Source organism: Perognathus longimembris, chromosome 3 (genome assembly GCF_023159225.1).
Source record: "Perognathus longimembris pacificus isolate PPM17 chromosome 3, ASM2315922v1, whole genome shotgun sequence".
Lineage (NCBI taxonomy): Eukaryota > Metazoa > Chordata > Mammalia > Rodentia > Heteromyidae > Perognathus > Perognathus longimembris.
Window position 1 is genome coordinate 24,189,825 of NC_063163.1, and position 19,282 is coordinate 24,209,106.

Consider the following 19,282-nt stretch of genomic DNA (forward strand, 5'->3'; position numbering starts at 1 on the left):
CAGACAAGAAATCCTCTGGTATAGTGAAGGGTTATGGGGGTAGTCGCTGAATGATTATTGTTGTTGTTATGGTCAGAGTCATCTTGTGAAATAGTGAAGGCCTAGTAGATTGACAAGTAGTATCATCAAAACAGGAAGATTAGCTGTGTCTCTCATGACCTAAATGAAATGTGGCTGTAGTCATTAGCTGTGGACATTTATTACAGGGAAATACCCAAATTGCTATGTACTCAAATAGCATATTTTTCTAAAGGCATGGGGGAGGGGTATGTGTGGCAGTCTTGGGGCTTGAACTTAGGGCCAGGGCACTATTCCTGAACTTCTTTGCTTAGATCTAGCACTCTACCATTTGAGCCACAATTCTACCTCTGGCTTTTTGGGTAGTTAATTGAAGATAAGGGTCTCACAAATTTTCCTGCTTGGGCTAGCTTCAAACCACAATCCTCAGATCTTAGCCTCCTGAGTAGCCAGAATGCAGGCACGAGTCACTGCAGCCTATCTCAGTATTTTTAACTTTACAGTGGGTTTATCAAGATGGAACTCTGGTGGAAGTCTTAAGAGCATTATTTTCATTTCAGGTTTTTTTTTTTTGGGGGGGGGGTTGTTTTTGTTTTTTGCAAACCCTAGGGCTTGGACTCAAGGCCTGAGCACTGTCCCTGGCTTCCTTTGGCTCAAGGCTAGCACTCTACTACTTGAGGCACAGTGGCTACTTTCAGCTTTTTCTGTGGTGCTGAGGAATCAAACCCAGGGCTTCATGCATGCTAGGCAAGCTCCCTAGCACTAAGCCACATTCCCAGCCCTTAATTTCAGGTTTTGAAGAAAGCAAGCTAATGCAGCTCACAATTTAAACCTCCATCTCTATTGCAGCTTTAAGGCAAAGATGGGGGAAATCATAGTTCAGAAAATCAATAACATGAGTCGTAAACAGATTAGACATTGTCTAATATAAATCACCTCAGCTCAACATCTTTTAACAAGTGGCCATCATCCACCTAAGCATTTGAGCAAACTCCAAGTTCTAGCATTAATATCCTCTTGCAAGTAAGTCACACAAGAATGTATTTTCACTCCAACTTTTTAATATTGTTTAAAAATAATTTCAATGTAATTTACATGAAAATGATAAAAGATCTTTTTTTTTTCTAAAAAACAGAATCATTTTCACAACCCATACAGTAGTATGCCTTTTAGATTTTCTTTATGTAGCACCATCTAAAACTGAGGGGAAAAAATTCACTAAGTTTAGGTTGTTTGGTCATTTTACCAAAAGCATTGTTTTCTTTTCATTGTTAAATTGCAAACCGGAAAGAATGGGGAAGGACACAATAGCAACTTCCTGTTGGAATTTCTAGCCCTTAACTGATTTAATGCCTCCTTCTGCCAGCCAGGTGAAGATGGATGACATTCTCTGCCTTAGGCTGGTGCATCATTATGTCGCTGTTGCAAATTGTTTTTAGAATCTTCCATATCTGATTTGTATTTTGAGCAGAAGGCAAGGAAGATGTGATTCACCTGAAAAAAATCAGCAGTCTGTGACTCTGATTTACGCTGGAATTTTACCTTACCAATAACACTGCTGTTTTGTTTACAGAAAACATTGTAACAACATGTATGGCTTTCACCTAATACACAGGCCCAGACAAAAATTAAATTGTCACCAACTGTAAATTAATTTCAGGATGCTGGTGGCTGTACTTAACTGTAAAGACTACTCCTAGATAGATTCAGTGTTTCAGTTCTGCCCATGAAAAGCCCTGAGAACTACATTGAGATTCACATGGGGAGATCACATTAAAATAAATAAGTCTAGAAATATGTGGGCATAGTTCAATTATCATTCATAGAAAGTATCTTAATAAAAATTTAGAGACATACCCACTAGGATGACTATCATTTAAAAGGGAAAACATGGGAAGTTTTGACAGGCATATGGAAAAGTTGTAAATACTTGTCCATTGTTGATGGGAATTGGTTCCTTTGTTTGTATATTGTCAGTTGTGGGGCTTGAATTCAGGTCCTCAGTGCTGTCCCTGAGCTATTTTGCTCAAGATGAGAGCTCTACCACTTTGAGCCACAGCTTCATTTCTGGTTTTAGGGTGATTAATTGGAGATACAAGTCTCACAGCCTGTCCAGGCTGGCTTCAAACCATGATTGTCAGATCTTAGCCTCCTAAGTACAAGCACAAGCCACCAGTGCCTGGCTTGTTGACAGGAATATAGGAAAATGGAGCAGCTGCCACACAAAATAGTTTAGTGGCTCCTCCAAAAATTAAACTAGGAAATGGAGCTTTGGCTTAAGCGATAGAGCACCAGCCTTGATTTAAAAAAAAAAAGCTGGGGCTGGGAATGTGGTTTAGCAGTAGAATGCTTGCCTAGCATGCATGAAGCCCTGGGTTCAATTCCTCACCACCACATACGGAAAAAGCCAGAAGTGGCGCTGTGGCTCAAGTGGTAGAGTGCTAGCCTTGAGCAAAAAGAAGCCAGGGACAGTGCTCAGGCCCTGAGTTCAAGCCCTAGCACTGGCAAAAAAAAACAAAACAAGCAAGAGTGTGAGGCCCTGATTCAAGCGCTCCTACTAGCCCGTGCGTGCACACACAAGCACAACCACAAAAAAACCCACGGGGTCCTGCTTGTTCATGCATGCTTATAATCCTAGCTACTCAGAGGCTGAGATCTGAGGATCATGGTTTGCGGGGGGGGCGGGGGGGAGTCAAAGTTACTGTAAAATCTAGCACTTTCACACCTAGATATACACCCAAAAGAACCAAACACAGGACTGAAGCAAGTGCTTATATATTAGTATTCATTTCATCCTTACTCACTGGAACCAAAAGGTGGAAACAACCTGAATGTCCATCAACACATCAACAGATGAACAAATGTGATAACTCCTTTAGACTGAATACTATCCAACCTTTCAAAGGAATAGAATTCTGGAACCTATTACCATAGGGATTAATCTTGAAAACATGACGGGTGAAATAACAAGATAGACAATATTGTATGATTCTACGTATATGACATCAGGTAGAATAGTTAAATTCATAGACACAAAGAACAGACTAAGCCAGGCTCTCTCTGGTGATCAGAGGCCATCCTGGGCAAAAACCTGGGACCTTACAGGGAAACAAAGTGGGTTTTCTTAGGGACCTGAGTTCAAATTCTGGTACTGCCAAAGGAAAAAAATGAAATTAATAAGATTTAAAGGCTTTAAAAAAATTTAAAGAAATGCAATGTAGGTTATTCAAAATAAAATAAATTTCACATAGCTAATATCTTTATCTATTACACTGACAAAAGAACACTGGCAGAGAATGGGAGAAGGTCAGGGCTGGAGATGAAATGACAAAAACAATCAACGCCACAACAATGTCACACCAGAAAAGAAGTTGCATGTAATTTACTAAATACTTCACTTTCCAAGCAATTGTCTTGAACCTTCAGTCTCTGAATCTAGAAAATGCTTTTATTCTGAAACACAAGCAATTACTTTGCCATGCATTGATTGCACAGTGTATGCCTTCCAATTACTATGGTTTTCCTCATAAAGATTCAGATAGTGAACACTACAACTCATTTATTAAACTATTTTATTTCATTACATCTCACCTAAAAACAAGAAACATTTTTGTAGAAAATTACCACTGAGCCATAAATTAATGACTTTTATAGAAAATTACCATATTTACTAGCTTTGTAATCTTCCTGGAGCCTCAACTTTCCTGATCTGTGAAATAGGAATGAAGCTATCAATAGCAGAGAGTCAAACTATAAATGAAATAGTGTGAAAATACTACCTCTCATATATCATATGAATCCAAATTGTTCATTTATGTTGGCACTGGTGTTTGGACACAAGGTCTAATATTCTTAGATTTTCTGCTCAAGGCTGGTACTTTATCACTTGAGCTACAATACAACTCCACTTCCAGCTTTCTGCTGGTTAATTAGAGATAAGAGTCTCACAGATTTGTCTGCCTGGGCTAGCTTCAAACTTCAGCCCTCGGAGCACACTTCCAGAGTGTCTAGTATTTTTAGCATGAGACATTGGTGCCTAGCTTGAACTCAAATATTTTATTGAATGAATGAATGAATGAGGGAATAAATGCATACAAATTAATCAACTGGAAGCAAATAGGGAAAGTAGAATGTTAAGACTTTTCCTTGGACAACCAAGCTCTTCAGATCGGTGGAAGCTTTTATCCTGAATGGGTGTGGAAATTTACAAGATTGGACCTGAAATTAACTGATACATGCTGACATACTATATGTTGTACTAGCTCTAAAAAATTCAAAGCAAAAATAAACAAAATGACATCCATAAAATCTACAGACAAGATGATACATGGGAAACCACAGGTAATTGGACAATAATCCCCATTGCTGTGAATAGCATACAATTGTGAGTCACCAAACATTTGTTTTGCTCTGCTTTCTTTTCTTTTTCTTCTCTTTTCATGGAAACAAAATGGTTGTTTTGCTTCAAAATAAAAACATTGGTTTGTGGGTTTGATTTTTTTTTTTTTTTACTCTTTGTATCAAAAGGTCAGAACGACTATCAACTCAAGAACGAAATAGAAACGAATAGTTTCCGGCATGGGAAATTTGATTATTAAACAAAAGGAGAAGGGAAAAAAAAGACCACCTTGGATCACAGAAGACAAAACAAACTGAATATTTTATGTTTCCAACTTGTATGTGGGGAGGAATTTTGATCACTTTGGTTTTAGCTTTGGAGAAAACATTAGTGAATATTTGTTGTCCTAACATTTCCAAAATTATTTCTTATATCCAAATAAGAAAGGAACAAAACTCCCCTGACCAAGAAAATTTTTTTCTTAAATAGAAAGGTAAACAATGCATAGGATTGTTTTACAGTAACTTGACTAACTGTCGGTTTTCTAATCCCAACTCTCTGAAAATTAAGATTGCATAATGGTAGTAATAACAACAGGAGTAGTGCCAAGGAAACAATATTTTGTTGGGATCCATGGTAATGTCACAGGCGTCACATGTATGGAACAAGTTTCTAGAACATTCGGTCATATTTGCTTCAGGTAAACTCCAGGAAGGGTAACTGCAGGTCATTAGTATCTAGAAGTTAATGAATTTATGTTAAACTCACTTCTCACTCTTCTAAGCAATAAATTTAATCCTGACCCCTAAATTGCATTTTCTTAAGAATCTGCATTTGGGGTTTTCATTTTAATATGTTTGCAGTGGCATATCATGTCAGTTCTTCTGAAGTGATAAAGTAGCTTAATTTTCTCTATATAAACATCATCTGCTTTATATTACACTGGGGGGGAGGGTGCTGAATGTTTCTTGCCTCGTTTTTAAAAATATACCTAAAATCAATTCACCCACATCAGCTCAAGATATATATTAAAAGATAATGTCTACTTAGAAGTTTTACCTACCTAAAAATAAACATGTAGTTTTTTTTATATGTCAGCTTTTAAGAGAAAAACCTTTTAATTAAAGTTAGTCACTCATCTAAGCCACTTTTTTGTTTTAAGAGAGACATTGGAGATTTCATATATTCATGCACACATATACATATATATTCTCAAGACATACACACATATACATATGTTTGTGTGTATATATGTATACACACACACACACATATATATATATATATATATATATATTCTCAAGACATTAGGGAATCACTGGAAGGCCCGTCTTTTGGTAAGAATTTAGAGAAGACTAAGGATTCTACTAAATATCCTTTGGTGCACAATATTTATTTATTTATTTATTTATTTGGGTTGTAGGTCTTGAACTCAGAGCCTAAGCACTGTCCCTGAACTTTTTTACTCAAAGCTAGAGCTCTATCACTTTGAGCTACAGCACCACTTCTGGTTTTCTGGTGATTAATTGGAGAAGACTCTCATGGACTTTTCCTGACTTTTCTGAGCTGGCTTTGAATTGTGATCCTCAGATATCAGCCTCCTGAGTAGCTAGACTTAGAGGCAGAATTAGAGGCATGAGCCACCATTCTCTGGCTTAATTCTGCCTTCTTACCACAAAAGTAGATATAGTTAATGATGAATGGGTATAGCTGAGCTCTCAATATAATCTTACTCACAAAAACAAGAGCCAATTATCTATGCCGTGTCTTGATTTGTCCTCGCCAAAAAGAGATTATTTCTCACCCTAGTGATTCTCCAATTCCTATTTCTAGAACCAGAAATTATTTTATATTTTGATTGTTCAATTCTTTTTTCTCAATTTTTTTACTGTTATTATAAAGGTGATGTAGAGAAGGGTTACAGTTATCTAAGTCAGATAAAGAGTACCTTTCTTTTTGAATAATGTCATCCCTACCCTTGCTCTCTCCCAGTTTTTCCCTCCTGTCCCCACCTACAAGGTGAATAGTTCATTTTCAACATAGTGTCTAGTGAGTACCACTGCTGCATTTGTTTACCCTTTGTCATTATGACCCTTTGCTAGTAGAAATCTAACTTTGGTCATTACATCCAAATTGAGACAACAATCTCTTAAATTCTGGCAAAAGATACAATCTGGAAAATGACAGTCACAGATTTCAAAAGATTTATTCTCCATTTTAGAAGGAAATACATTTCTACTAATTTTCCATTTTAAAAAAAAACTTTAAAGATTTTGGTGCTCCATCAAAAAAAATCCCAATTAACAAATCAGTGTAGCTTTATACACTGGTTCTGTAAACCAGTGATTCTTGTTTTAGATGCCATGGTGCCATAGAAACTGGACAAACAAATTCAGAGATGTTACATAAACTTGCTTAAATAGTATGCAAATGGTGTGTGTGTGTGTGTGTGTGTGTGTGTGTGTGTGTGTGTGTTCTCATGATGTACTGGAGCTCCTAAAAATGTAAAACCCACTGCAATATCCCACAAGGTCATTCATAGAATATATTTTCAAAATGAGCTCCTTGGGCTGCCAGTATAATTGGAAAACATTGCACGAGACACGAAAACAGACTCAGTATTGTATCTTTGACGGATTGGATTTGTCACAGAATACCACATCATTTCTGACCAATCACATGAAAGCTGACCTCCAATTTGTGTTATATTCAACTTGTAGATAAGACATAGACCCTTTTATGAGTCTGAAGTTTTAGTATCTGCTTAGGTTTTATTCTTTTTCACTGCCTTGTTCAAAAAGTCATCAAAGATAGCTTACAATGGAACATATGTAAATTGTTTATTTTTTTTAAAAAGTCTGTAATCCTAGCCCTCCAGAGGCAGAGGCAGGAAGATCATGAGTTTGAGGCCAGTCTGTGTGACCCAAGACACTGTATAAAGAGCTGTAAGAAAGACACAGTTAAAAATAGGAAATATAGGACGGGGAATGTGTCTTTAATGGTACAGTGCTTTCCTAGCATGCATGAAACCCTGGGTTTGATTCCTCAGAACCACATAAACAGAAAAAGCCAAAAGTGGCACTGCAACTCAAGAGGTAGAGTACTAGCCTTGAGCAAAAAGGAAGCCAGGGACAGTGCTCAGGCCCTGAGTCCAAGCCCTATAAGAAAAATAGGAAATATAGAAGGACACAAAATAAAGCCATTAATAGGAATGTTTCTACTATAAAGTGCTTTTCATGCTCTGTCATACACGTCACTTGATTGTGTGTATGTATGTGTGCATCAATCTCCTGATCTTTAGAATTGAAGCAGGTGATTTCTCTATGACATCTTCCTTATACTCAAGATTTAAGTGACACAAACATGTACTAAATCTCCATTGTAAACCCAGCATTTTATTACGTGGTATGGTGAGTCAGAAGTAAGAGTTTCGCCTACTGAATCACTAACCTCATTTCCTGTATTAAGTGTGCTCTTCTGAGCGATTCTCCTGTCATCTGGCCCCACATTAATTGGCTTATGAAAGCAAATGTAAATTATAGCCTAACTAAAGAAACTTCATATGAGCTTTCTCAGAATAAGAAGTAAAGAATGGGGGCGGGGGGAGCAGGAGGGGAGAACAGATGATGCTCTGATAAGGAAAGAAGCAGTACCTAGCAAGCACTGTTGCTTTTAGATATTGCAAAACACTGAACTTGGAAAAACAATGAGGAAAGTACACAGAACATGGGAATAAGATTCTGCACCTTCCACACCGTTCAGTCCTCAACATGGTGAAGATGGGAAATAGAGGGTGCCCCCTCCCTGGTGGTAAGAGCACTGGGAAATCAGGCAGAGAGATGCTCAAGACAAGATCTCTTTTAAGACATTACTGTCAAGATAAAATGATACTGATCATGTTAAAACATAGTTTTCAAATATCTGAGAGAGCTCTGTAGCCAGGCGATAGTGCTGGGGGCTCAGACCTACGATCCTAGTTACTCAGGAGGCTGAGATGTGAGGATCACAGTTCAAAGTCAGCTTGGGCAGAGAGACCCATTTTTGTTAACCAGCAAAAAGCCAGATGTAGCTATGTGGGTCAAATGGTAGAGCTCCAACTTTGAGTGAAAAAGCCAAGGAAGAGAGTGAGGGCTTAAGTACAAGCCCCTGCATAGAAGCATGCGTGCACACATGCACACATGCATGCACACGCATACACATGCACACATACACACACACACAGACATCATAGAGCTCTTTGTAAAGGGGATTAATTGACTTTAATGCTTTAACTTTCTTGGCTAGGGAGTCCCCCCACCCCGCCCCTATATCATATTAAGCCAGAATCAGAATCAGAATCTTCTACTTTTCTTCTTTTTTTGCTTCCACAGCATACAGATAAATTGCTGGGATGCTGATGGAGGATATAAGATATTCTTTAAATTATGAAACAGAGCTACAGCTCACTGTGGTACAACAGGAAAATACAACTGCTCCAAGCACTGAACACTTAGTCTCTATTTCTATGGTTGTTACCATGTAGTCACAAACAAAAAATTGATGATGAAAAAATCAAGTTAATCTATCTCGTGCAATATCATTAGTCACTTCCTAGGTTCTGGAGCTCACTCCCTAAAGCAAGGAGAGAATAGAGTTTCAAAATATTACAGCGCTAGTCAGTTTTATAGATATCAAGTTTGTACAGGCACATAAATCAGAATCTATTCAAAGTAAGGAGCAGATGTTTGAATTATTCCAACAAAGTAAAATCATCTCGTCTCTTAGATGCTACAAATCCACAGCCTTTTCATAAATATGAAAGCTGTAAAATAGATTGAGATTCAACAGCTAGGTAATTTATGTTCACTTTAAGTTCTCAGTGCCAATGTAGTGGGACCTGAGGACATTGTGCTGTTTATTTCCATAGCCATGAAATTTGTCAAGCAGTCCTTGATCAAATAAAAGTAATCAGAAACCAACCCCACAGATTATATTACTTGTTTGTACTTTGTTTTTGAGACAGGATTTTGCTATTAGCCAAAGAGGGGCTGAAACACTAATGTAGTCCAGTCTGACTTTGAATTCATGATCCTGTTTCTTATGTTCTGGGACTACTGATATGTACCACTATGCCCAGCTTCCAAATGTTTATGATAACCACATAGTATTAGCTTAAAGATGTTTTTCTAAGGAATTCTTTGAGCCCAAACTAATACCATGGTGGAAAGAAAGAAAAAATTTTAAGAATGTAGAATTCAAAAAGGCCCCAGAAGAGATCTTGAGATTAGTTTCCAACACATTATATTCTTTTTAGTTTTATATTTGGCCTCCTTTTAAAAGGTGACTGATCAACTTTCACACAATTCAGGCACATTAAGATACTTGATTGTAAGATTAGAGTCTACCTGAAAGTTATAAAAAGGATGCTATTGCTAAAGAACTGTATCCCAATGCATCGTCCTGAGTCCAAGCTGCAGGACTGGCAAAAAGAGAAAGAAAGAAAGAAAGAAAGAAAGACAGAAAGAAAGAAAGAAAGAAAGAAAGAAAGAAAGAAAGAAAGAAAGAAAGAAAGAAAGAAAGAAAGAAAGAAAGAAAGAAAGAAAGAAAGAAAGAAAGAAAGAAAGAAAGAGAAGAGAAGAGAGAGAGAAGAAAGAAAAAGAAAGAAAGAGAGAGAAAGAAAGAAAGAAAAGAAACTAGAACCTTATCCTTATTCTGTTGTTTCCTGTACTGTGCAAAAGCTTTTGCATTTGAAGTTGTGTGTTTTTGCTTTTGTTGTCTATGCTTTTGGCATCTTATTGAAAAAAATTCTTGCCCAAGCCAATGTTATAGTGCATTTCACCTGTGTCCTTCTAGCCGGTTTAAAGTTTCAGATCTCATATAAGTGTTTAATTCATTCTGAGTTGGCTTTATATATGGCTAAAGATAGAGTCTGGTTTCACTCTTCTGTAATCCATATGCAGTTTTCCCAGCACCAGTTCACTTTCCCAGTTCCCAGTTTACTTTCCTTTCACCATTTCTTGTACTTGACTCCTCCGTTGAAAATCAGATAACTGTAAGTGTGTGACTCTAAGTGTATTTCCGTGTTCACAAGGATGTTTTGAGAACTAAGTTCAATAGTTACCTTAGAATATATCCAAAATAATAAATGAGTACCTTTTAGCAGTAGAAAAGATTGTCTATTTTGTAATTATTTTCTCAGTGAAACTTAAAAATAGAATGAAAGGGCCAGGCACTGATGGCTCACACCCATTAATCCTATCTACTCAGGAGGCTGATATGAGGATCACGGTTCAAAGGTAGCCTTGGCAAGAAACTCTGTGAGACTCTCCTCTGCAATCATAAAAATAATCATAACAATCATAATCATAAGAAAGCCAGAAGAGGAGTTATGGCTCAAGTGGTAGAGTACTAGCCTTGAACACAAAAGCTCTGGGACTGCATCCAGGCCCAGAGTTCAAGCCCAGGACCAGAAAAAACAAAAAAAGAATATAGAATGAGGGGGAAATCATATTTACGTAACATAACACCAAGAAGAGAGTATAAATCTGAAACTATTTTTTTAAATATAAGCAAATTACCAAATATCAAGATTATTCCAACTGGGATAATTCTGTAGAACAAACACAGTGTTCTGTTAATTATATAAGAATTAGAATTGTATTTCATAAATCATATCTCTAGTCTCAGATCAATAACAGGAACTGACTATCTCTTCAGAAATTGTTCAATGAAAATGTAATGAATGGATGATTTGGGCATTGAGTAAAATAACATTCTTCATATCTGAAAACGTGGCCTGCAGGAGCCTAGATGTTCTCTTTCAACCTCAAGATCAAATGTGCTCTTCCATCAACGTTGTGCTCATCAAGTTCACCAGCTGGGCCTGAGATGTAATTCATAGCCAAAATTAACTGGACCCACAGCCTACGATCTTTGCCTCCCCTGATGGTTCTAAAGATTTGGCTTGAGGCTTTGTTAGGATATGCCTAAAGTTGTCTCATCACAATGTCTTTTATGGGTTCCCCAGTGTAGAAATCAAGTACTATGAACCTCCTCCCTGACAGGTTTAAGTCTCTGATTTTATTCTGTAGACTCTTTCCTTTAGGTGATTAGCTTTTGTCTATTTTGCTCTCAACCCTGTAACAACTACTCCCTAAAATATTTTCGAGCATCTTAATTCTGTACACAATTAGCTCAGTCCTCAGTCATGGCTCAGAATGACTCCAACATGATCTCCGATGTCTTGTTGCTAGAAAGTACACTTGGTTCTCATTCACAGATTCCAGCTATTTCAAAAATCCCAAACTAGGCTCTCTGCTTCCTCAGCTCAGTGCAATCATCATGCTCAGTTTTCTCTATACCACAGCTGAAAAGGAAGAAGAAAGAAATTAAAGCTGAATGATGGTAGGATATATCTCATAGACTTCCTTCTTCTACATCTAGCTACCTAAAAACAAATGCCTCATATAGTTTACTCCCTTTTATGATTATTTTTAGTGGAAAGGCCAGGTCAGTGTCAGATACTCCAATATAGCCAAAATAGCATTGAATTTCATGGGATGGGATGGGATGGGACAGAATATATGGCAAATCTTTAGTAAAATTAAATGCTATTTTGTGAAATTTTTGCTTCCATTAAATATATCTATATGTGTTCTTGATATCAAAGTAAAATATATTTCTTTCTTTGGTTCATAGTCAAGTAAGTTTGAAAGTCACTGAACCAGAGCAAAATTCTTGCCTTTATTTCTTCCTTTTCTTCAATTTTTACACTTATTTATTTATAGTTTTGAGACAGACTAGTCCATGAACACATGGTTAACAAAGTCAGATCTGCAGATAAACACTATGTCCCAACTCTCACTAGACTATCAGTTATTCCCAGAATAAATGCAAGGTGATGTGTTTGTATCAAGGGAAGTGGATTGTGATGTGGCAATCTTTTTAGTCTTATGAACTTTAACCAATATCAGTGATGTGTACTCCTAGCTGAACATTTCCAGGATACTTTTGAGACTATCAATGCCTAGCCAGTAATATTGTGGTCTCTGGGAGTATGCACCATGCACAGGCAACTTTTAAAGTCCCTCTACATCTTTCTTTGAATCCTTATGGTATCTGAATCTAGTAGGTCCACCAGCCTTCAGTTCTTCATTCGCAAAATAACTAATCCTTTGCTCACAGCTTGGCAGAAGTATTCAAGGAGAGAATATACTATTTGAGAGCCTGACACATTTTAGAAATTTAACAAGAACTCTTTCCTAGCTTCATGATCCTCTAATCAATGCCTCTTCTTTCTACTAACTGAATGCATTCCAGAGCTCTTTTCCTATCAGGAGTTGTTTGTTTGGAGTTGTTTTTTTTTTCGATAGATTTGTTGTCATTTTCAGTTGAAACTGACCAACAGCATCTGGCAACCATTCAGCCTCAACCCATGTGAGAAGTACCTCCACCATCAGTCCCAGAGTATTAAAAGACCTCTCTCCACCCTAATAAGATAGCCTTTCTGAGACACCTCCAGACATATTTCCCTATTCCATGAGAATACTGTAATTTTTGGTAATTTGTCATGTGTCATTTCATTCTTCCTTAAGAATCTCCTGCAGCTATGCACCAGTAATCCTAGATACTCAAGAGACTGAGATCTGAGGTTTAAAGCTACTCCAGGTAAGAAAGTCTGTGACTTACTTCAATGAACTTGAGCTGTGGCTAAAGGTAAAGTGCTAGCCTTGAGCCAAAGAGCTCAGAGACAGTGCCCAGGCCCTGTGTTCAGCCCCTAGTACTGGTACACACACACACACACACACACACACACACACACACACACACACACACAGAATCTTTTGCAACTGGGCACTGGTGACTCACACTTGTAATCCTAGCTACTCAGGAAACAGAGATCTGAGGGTCAAGGTTTAAAGCCAGACCAGGCTTTAAAGTCCATGAGATTCTTTGTTCCAATAAACTACCAAAAAAGCCAGAAGTGGAGCTGTGGCTCAAGTGGCAGAGTGCTAGTCTTGAGGAAAAAAAGAAAATTGCTTAGGGACAGAGTGCCCAGGCCCTAAGTTCAAGCCCTAGGATGGGCACCAAAAAATCTCCTGAAATTTCTTTAAAATACAAATTCCTGGGCCCTCCTACCATCTTACAGTATCTGAAGCTTAGAACGTGACATTGGTAACATTAGCAAGCTTCCTGAGTGATACTGGTGCGTGCTAATATTGACGTAGAGAGACGGAATGATTGCAGATACAGTCAGCAAATTACTCAGATTAATGGGCTTCCGACTGTGATTGATTAGGTGGACATGGAGTTTGGTAGAGCTACTGAGCTGGTTCTTTTGATTTTGAGAGGTTTGATATTGTTTTTCACAACTAAATAGCTCTGTTTCAAACTATTTTCTTGACCTTTTTTTCATGGTGCTTTAGGGCTGTCTAGAAACACCGTATGTCTCGCAATGACGAGCTCCCAACTCTTGTGATGGCAAATGACTAAGAAATCACAGTCCTCCACCCATGCGTCCAGCAAACAGACTCCCAGATGATTGCTGCCAGTCAGTCTGGGACAGTAGAAATCTCAAGTTCAGAAGAACCAAATCAATGACCAGTATGAGGGAGAACACAGGCAGGCTAGATCACCAATCTGTTCAAAACTCATAGCTCTGGAATTTGTAAATGTACATCGTCTACAAACTGGTGAAGCATTATGCTTGTTTACTTCACTTGGCTTCCCACTATTATTGCTTTCATTGTTATTATGAAGGGTTTTTAATGTTTCTGAAGCTTGATTCATTAAATAATTGCCATCCTCCTATCTGGGTCATTGGTCATATTTATTGCAAAAGAGAAAAAAAAGAATACAAATCATGTTTCAAGAGCAAATTCCACATATTTTCCATGTCCTAAACTTTTCAACCTCTCTTATTTTGTTCAGGGCTGATTCGTTCCAAGGAACAGTACATTCCCCAGAGGTAATCACACTGAAGCAGGAGGGGAGTGGGGCTTGTACTCATAGGTCCTTAGTGTTTTTACCATTTGCTGTCCTTAGCATTAGGCTTTGTTTCCTGAACAGCATTAAGACATTTCAAACACAAACCTCTGGTTGAATTGGATAAAACTATACAAACTTCTAAATTGTCCTAGACCTATGTGTATACACACACACACACACACACACACACACACACACACACACACATTTCCCTTTCCCATTCTTCATGGACTAAGTGGGTCATTGTGCGGACTATTCATTTCACTCTAGAAGAAAATATAAATAAAACATGGCAGAGTGACTAAGTCACATCATGAACTCAAACTGCCTATACTTGAGAAGAATATACAGTTTACAAAGCAATGAGGTGCCTGGAGTATGTATGTAGGAAGTGTTCCTGCTATAAATAGTGTTTATAATGTGCTCCTTGTCCCCCCAGCCTTTCCTCCCTTTCTTTTTCTCTGTCTTTCCCTCTTCTCTCTCTCCTGCTTCTCCTTCTCCCTCCCCCTTCTCTCCTCCTTTTCCCTCTTCCTCTTCCTTTCCTGTTTCCCCTCTCCCTCCTTCCCTATACCTCCATTCTTTTTTTCCACAAAAGTCATGGAAGACCCAGATTATCCTTTTGTTATTGTGTTTCCTGAATGGCTAAGCAGAGCTGTTTTTTAAAAACTATGCAAAGGGGCTGGGGATATGGCCTAGTGGCAAGAGTGCTTGCCTAGTATACATGAGGCCCTGGGTTCGATTCCCCAGAACCACATATACAGAAAATGGCCAGAAGTGGCACTGTGGCTCAAGTGGCAGAGTGCTAGCCTTGAGCAAGAAGAAGCCAGGGACAGTGTTCAGGCCCTGAGTCCAAGCCCCAGGACTGGCCCAAAAAAAAAAAGTATTTGGGGCTAGGAATGTGGCCTAGTGGCAAGAGCGCTTGCCTCGTATACATAAAAACTATGCAAAATGAAGAATCCAAACTTAAAAGCCAGGGGCTATTTGATGCTGCTGAATGCAAGGAGGAAAGGATCCTTTTGCCTTCTAAAATGATCTTTTCTTGGAACAGGGAGCAGAGTCAGTAAGGGACAAAGGAAAGTGAGCAAGCCTTCACCAAGGGCTTGCTGCCAGGCATCCAGTTAGGGGTTCTAATACGCAACTCACTTGTCTTTCCAGTACCTTAGATGGCTGAAATTATTATCCCCACTTACCAGATAATAAGCAAAGACTCAAAGGTAAAATGACTTACTGAGATAACAAAATGGTAAATGTGCATGAGAGATCACAATATACACTGGCCGACCTAACTCAAAAGGCAGTTTTTATTTTCTCTACTATACAAAGATGCATAATTTTTTCCTTGCAAGGATTTCATAGGTTGTTTTCAGCATCCACAAGAATTTTTTATTTGTTGTTTAGTTTTGTTTGTTAAATTCTGTGTCATTTGATTTGTCGAAAGGCAAAAGAAAATTGAACCTGGGATACTTGGGGACTTTAGGACCCTAAAATCTAGTAAGAGCTCTTCTAAGTCTGTTTAAAAGTCAAGTTATAAAGCCAGGCACCAGTGGCTCACACCTATAATCTCAGAAGGCTGAGATCTGAGGATCACAGTTTGAATCCCGCCTGGGCAGGAAAGTCCGTGAGACTCTTATCTCCAATTAACCACAAAAAAGGCCAGAGTAAAGCTCTGGCTCAAGTGGTAGAGCACTAGCCTTGAACAAAAAACCTCAGGAACAGCGTCAAGGCGCTGAGTTCAAGTCTAAGAACCAGGATGAGCACGTGCTCATGTGTGTACACACACACACACACACAATTGAGATGATGATGACCAAATACCTATTACTGTAAGCTCAGTTACTCCCATGGGTGAGCAATCCCATCTGAAACATTGCAGAACCAATGAACTAGCTGGAAATACACTAAATAAAGAACTCTGAGTTGAGCTCATGAGAATAGAGACAGAATGGCACTGCCAAGAATTTTTTGAAAGGTACCATGGACCTCCTGTGTCCTCAGAACATGTGTGCATGCAGAGACTTGGTTATCTATTACCTGTTTCCTGATCATTGTTGCTGTTCACAAGCTAAAGACACTAGAGAACTAGAGTGTCCCATTCTAATATATGAAGTCTCACTGAGTGCCAGGCCATGACAGGCCCCAGAAGAGCAGCCTTGGGCTGAAAGCAAGGTGATCCTTAGACATGAAACACCGTTGTCTTTTAGTTTTCATATCTATCCTTTGACACCAGTTGTAATTTTCTAAAAATCCTTTCACTACCTAGTGTAAGTGAAGAGTGCAAGCTCTGGAATCAGACTGACCTAATTTTGTACCACCAATAGGGTCTACTAGTGCAGCAGACCTGAGGGCCTCATTCAAAGAATAAGGATCATCATATCAACCTTACCACAATGCTTTGAAGAACAAAGGAACGGCAGTGAAATACCCAGAGGGCACTCAAGCAAGAGCACTGCTATGCTTTCCTAGTTATTGTAGTGCTAGATACCAAACACCAGGCCCAGAGTCCCAGTACTTGAAAGAATAATGGAGGTTCATTCCAACAGTGTTCCTGATGAGGAAAGGTATTCTCATATTCTTTGTGTGTGTGCACACGTGTGTGCATATGTGTATATGGGTATGTACTGGTACTGAGGCTTGAACTCAGGGCTTGGCAGTGTCCTTGGCTTCTTTTTGCTCAAGGCTACCACTCTACCACTTGAGCCACTTCCAGCTTATTTGGTGATTAATTGGAGCTAAGAGGCTCAGGGACTTTCCTGCAGAGACCAGCTTCAAACCAGGATCCTCAGACCTCAGCCTCCTCTATAGCTAGGATTGCCAGCATGAACCCAGTTTCTCTTATCTTTTTTTTAATCTGCCATGACACTTGAACTCAGGGCCTGAGAGCTATCCCTAAGCTCTTTCCCTCAAGGCTAGTGCTCTGCCAACTAAGCCACACCTCTACTTCGAACTTTCTGGTGGTTAATTGGAGTTAAGAGTCTCATGGACTTTTCTGCCTAGGCTGCCTTCAAACTATGATTCTCAGATCTCAGTCTCTTATGTAATTAGGATTGCAGATGTGAGCCACCAGTGCCCGGCTTCTCTGATCTTTTATAAGAGCATTAATCTCACATATGAGGGATCCTTTTTTCTCCTCCTGACCTACTTAACTCCCAGAGATCCCAACTTGTAATACCATGACAGTGGTGATTGAGTTTCAGTGTGCAAACTTCCTGTGGGACACAAATTTTCAGTCTATGGTGTCTATCCTTTTCTTTACAAAATTTGTCCATCCTTATCTTACATATAGCCTTGTCATTCTCATCCATTGTTTTGGTTCAGTTATTTCTTTGTTCAGTTCTTTGTTCTTAACATAGAATTAAGTATAGGAGAAAAATAGCTAAGCCTTTCAGTAAAACACATGGCAGTTATCACCTGCCAATCAAAAATAGGATGTAGCTGGCCACCTTAGAACATACCTGTAATCTAAGCACTCAAGAAGTGAAAGGATGAGGATGAGTTTGATGCTAGCTTGAACTACACAGAAATGTTTTTTCAAAAAAAAATCTAGGGCTGGTGATACAGTTCAGTGGTAGAGTGCTTGCTTAGCATACAGAAAGCCCTGAGTTTGATCCTCAGCACAGAAAACAACAACAACAACAACAACAACAAAGAAAGCAAAACAACCAAGAGTTGGTTGGACTTCCATATGATCTTTGGAAAGCATGGAGCCAGCCAGTACATGACAAAACAGCCAGTAGATGAATGCTGGACAGCACATGCAGACCTGGTAAAGAATGATATGATGAGAAAGCAGCAAAAAATGTCAAGAAGATTTCAGTGAAAAAGAAGGGGCAATTCATTCCCCACACCTGCCCCAGGCAGGACACTCTTGAGGGGCAAGAGAGGACTCAAGAGAAAAATAAAGGGCTTTCTGCCAATGGATACATACAGACTATAGGAGCACATTGCTGTTCTAAGCTGGTCATTTATAGTTTTTAGTTATTTGGAGCATTTCCCTAGTATTAGTCTAAACCCCACCAGATCCGTATATTCAGTGCTAGTTTCTTGCATTTTTAGCAAACAAGCAGATCCTTTCAACAGTCGGTGATATTCTGATGGTCTTACTTGTTGGATAAGCACAGTGAATGCCTTTCGTCACAGTTTACACTCCAGCCCAACCAGTGCCTCCTGGTCCTCTGCACTGAGCTTGGTTCAGATATTTGTGTTGTCCCTTGGCTCCAACACACTGGTGAGTTTGCCAACTCTGCTTTAGAGTTCACACAAGCCATTTCACATGATTTTCCTTCATCTTCACAATGGCCCACACAGGACAGTTATATTGTGTACTATCATTCTCTTTTCAGACCAGGACATGTGTGCTTGAAGGGGTTAATGAGCTTGCTGAAAGCACACAATTATTCTAGATGGTGGATCTTGGAGTCCATTTCTTTTTTGCTATAAAATACCATCTTTGCAAATAAATGCAGCATAAATGCATTCCAATTACCTTGATCTCCATTGTTTTAAGTCCTCATACATAGTTTTTAGAATATTAAAAGCCATAAGTGATCGAATAATTGTTAGAGAAAAAGTACATTATTATGATTGTTCACTTAATGTTTTCAATGAAGCCAAATCACATACTGTGAATAATTTGTGGCAATGTCCTAGGCAAACACATTATGAGAACTATAAAAATGATGTATTGATATCTTAATTACTCAGGCATGTGTTCTTTGTGGACTGATTCCCAATCCTAGCCAACTACTTTCACTTATCTTTAATTGCCAAATGCAGTTGTCTCCATTTACAGAAAGGCAAAGAAGAAAATAGGACAGGGACCAGGAAGACAATGAAAACCTGCTCAAATTGGAGAGGGCTGTTACCCCTAAAAGGCTACCTCCAAAGACCTAAGTTTTCCCTGCCCAAGATCACAGGGAGTATGATCCCTATCCTTTGTCATCACTGACCAAAGGAAAAGAC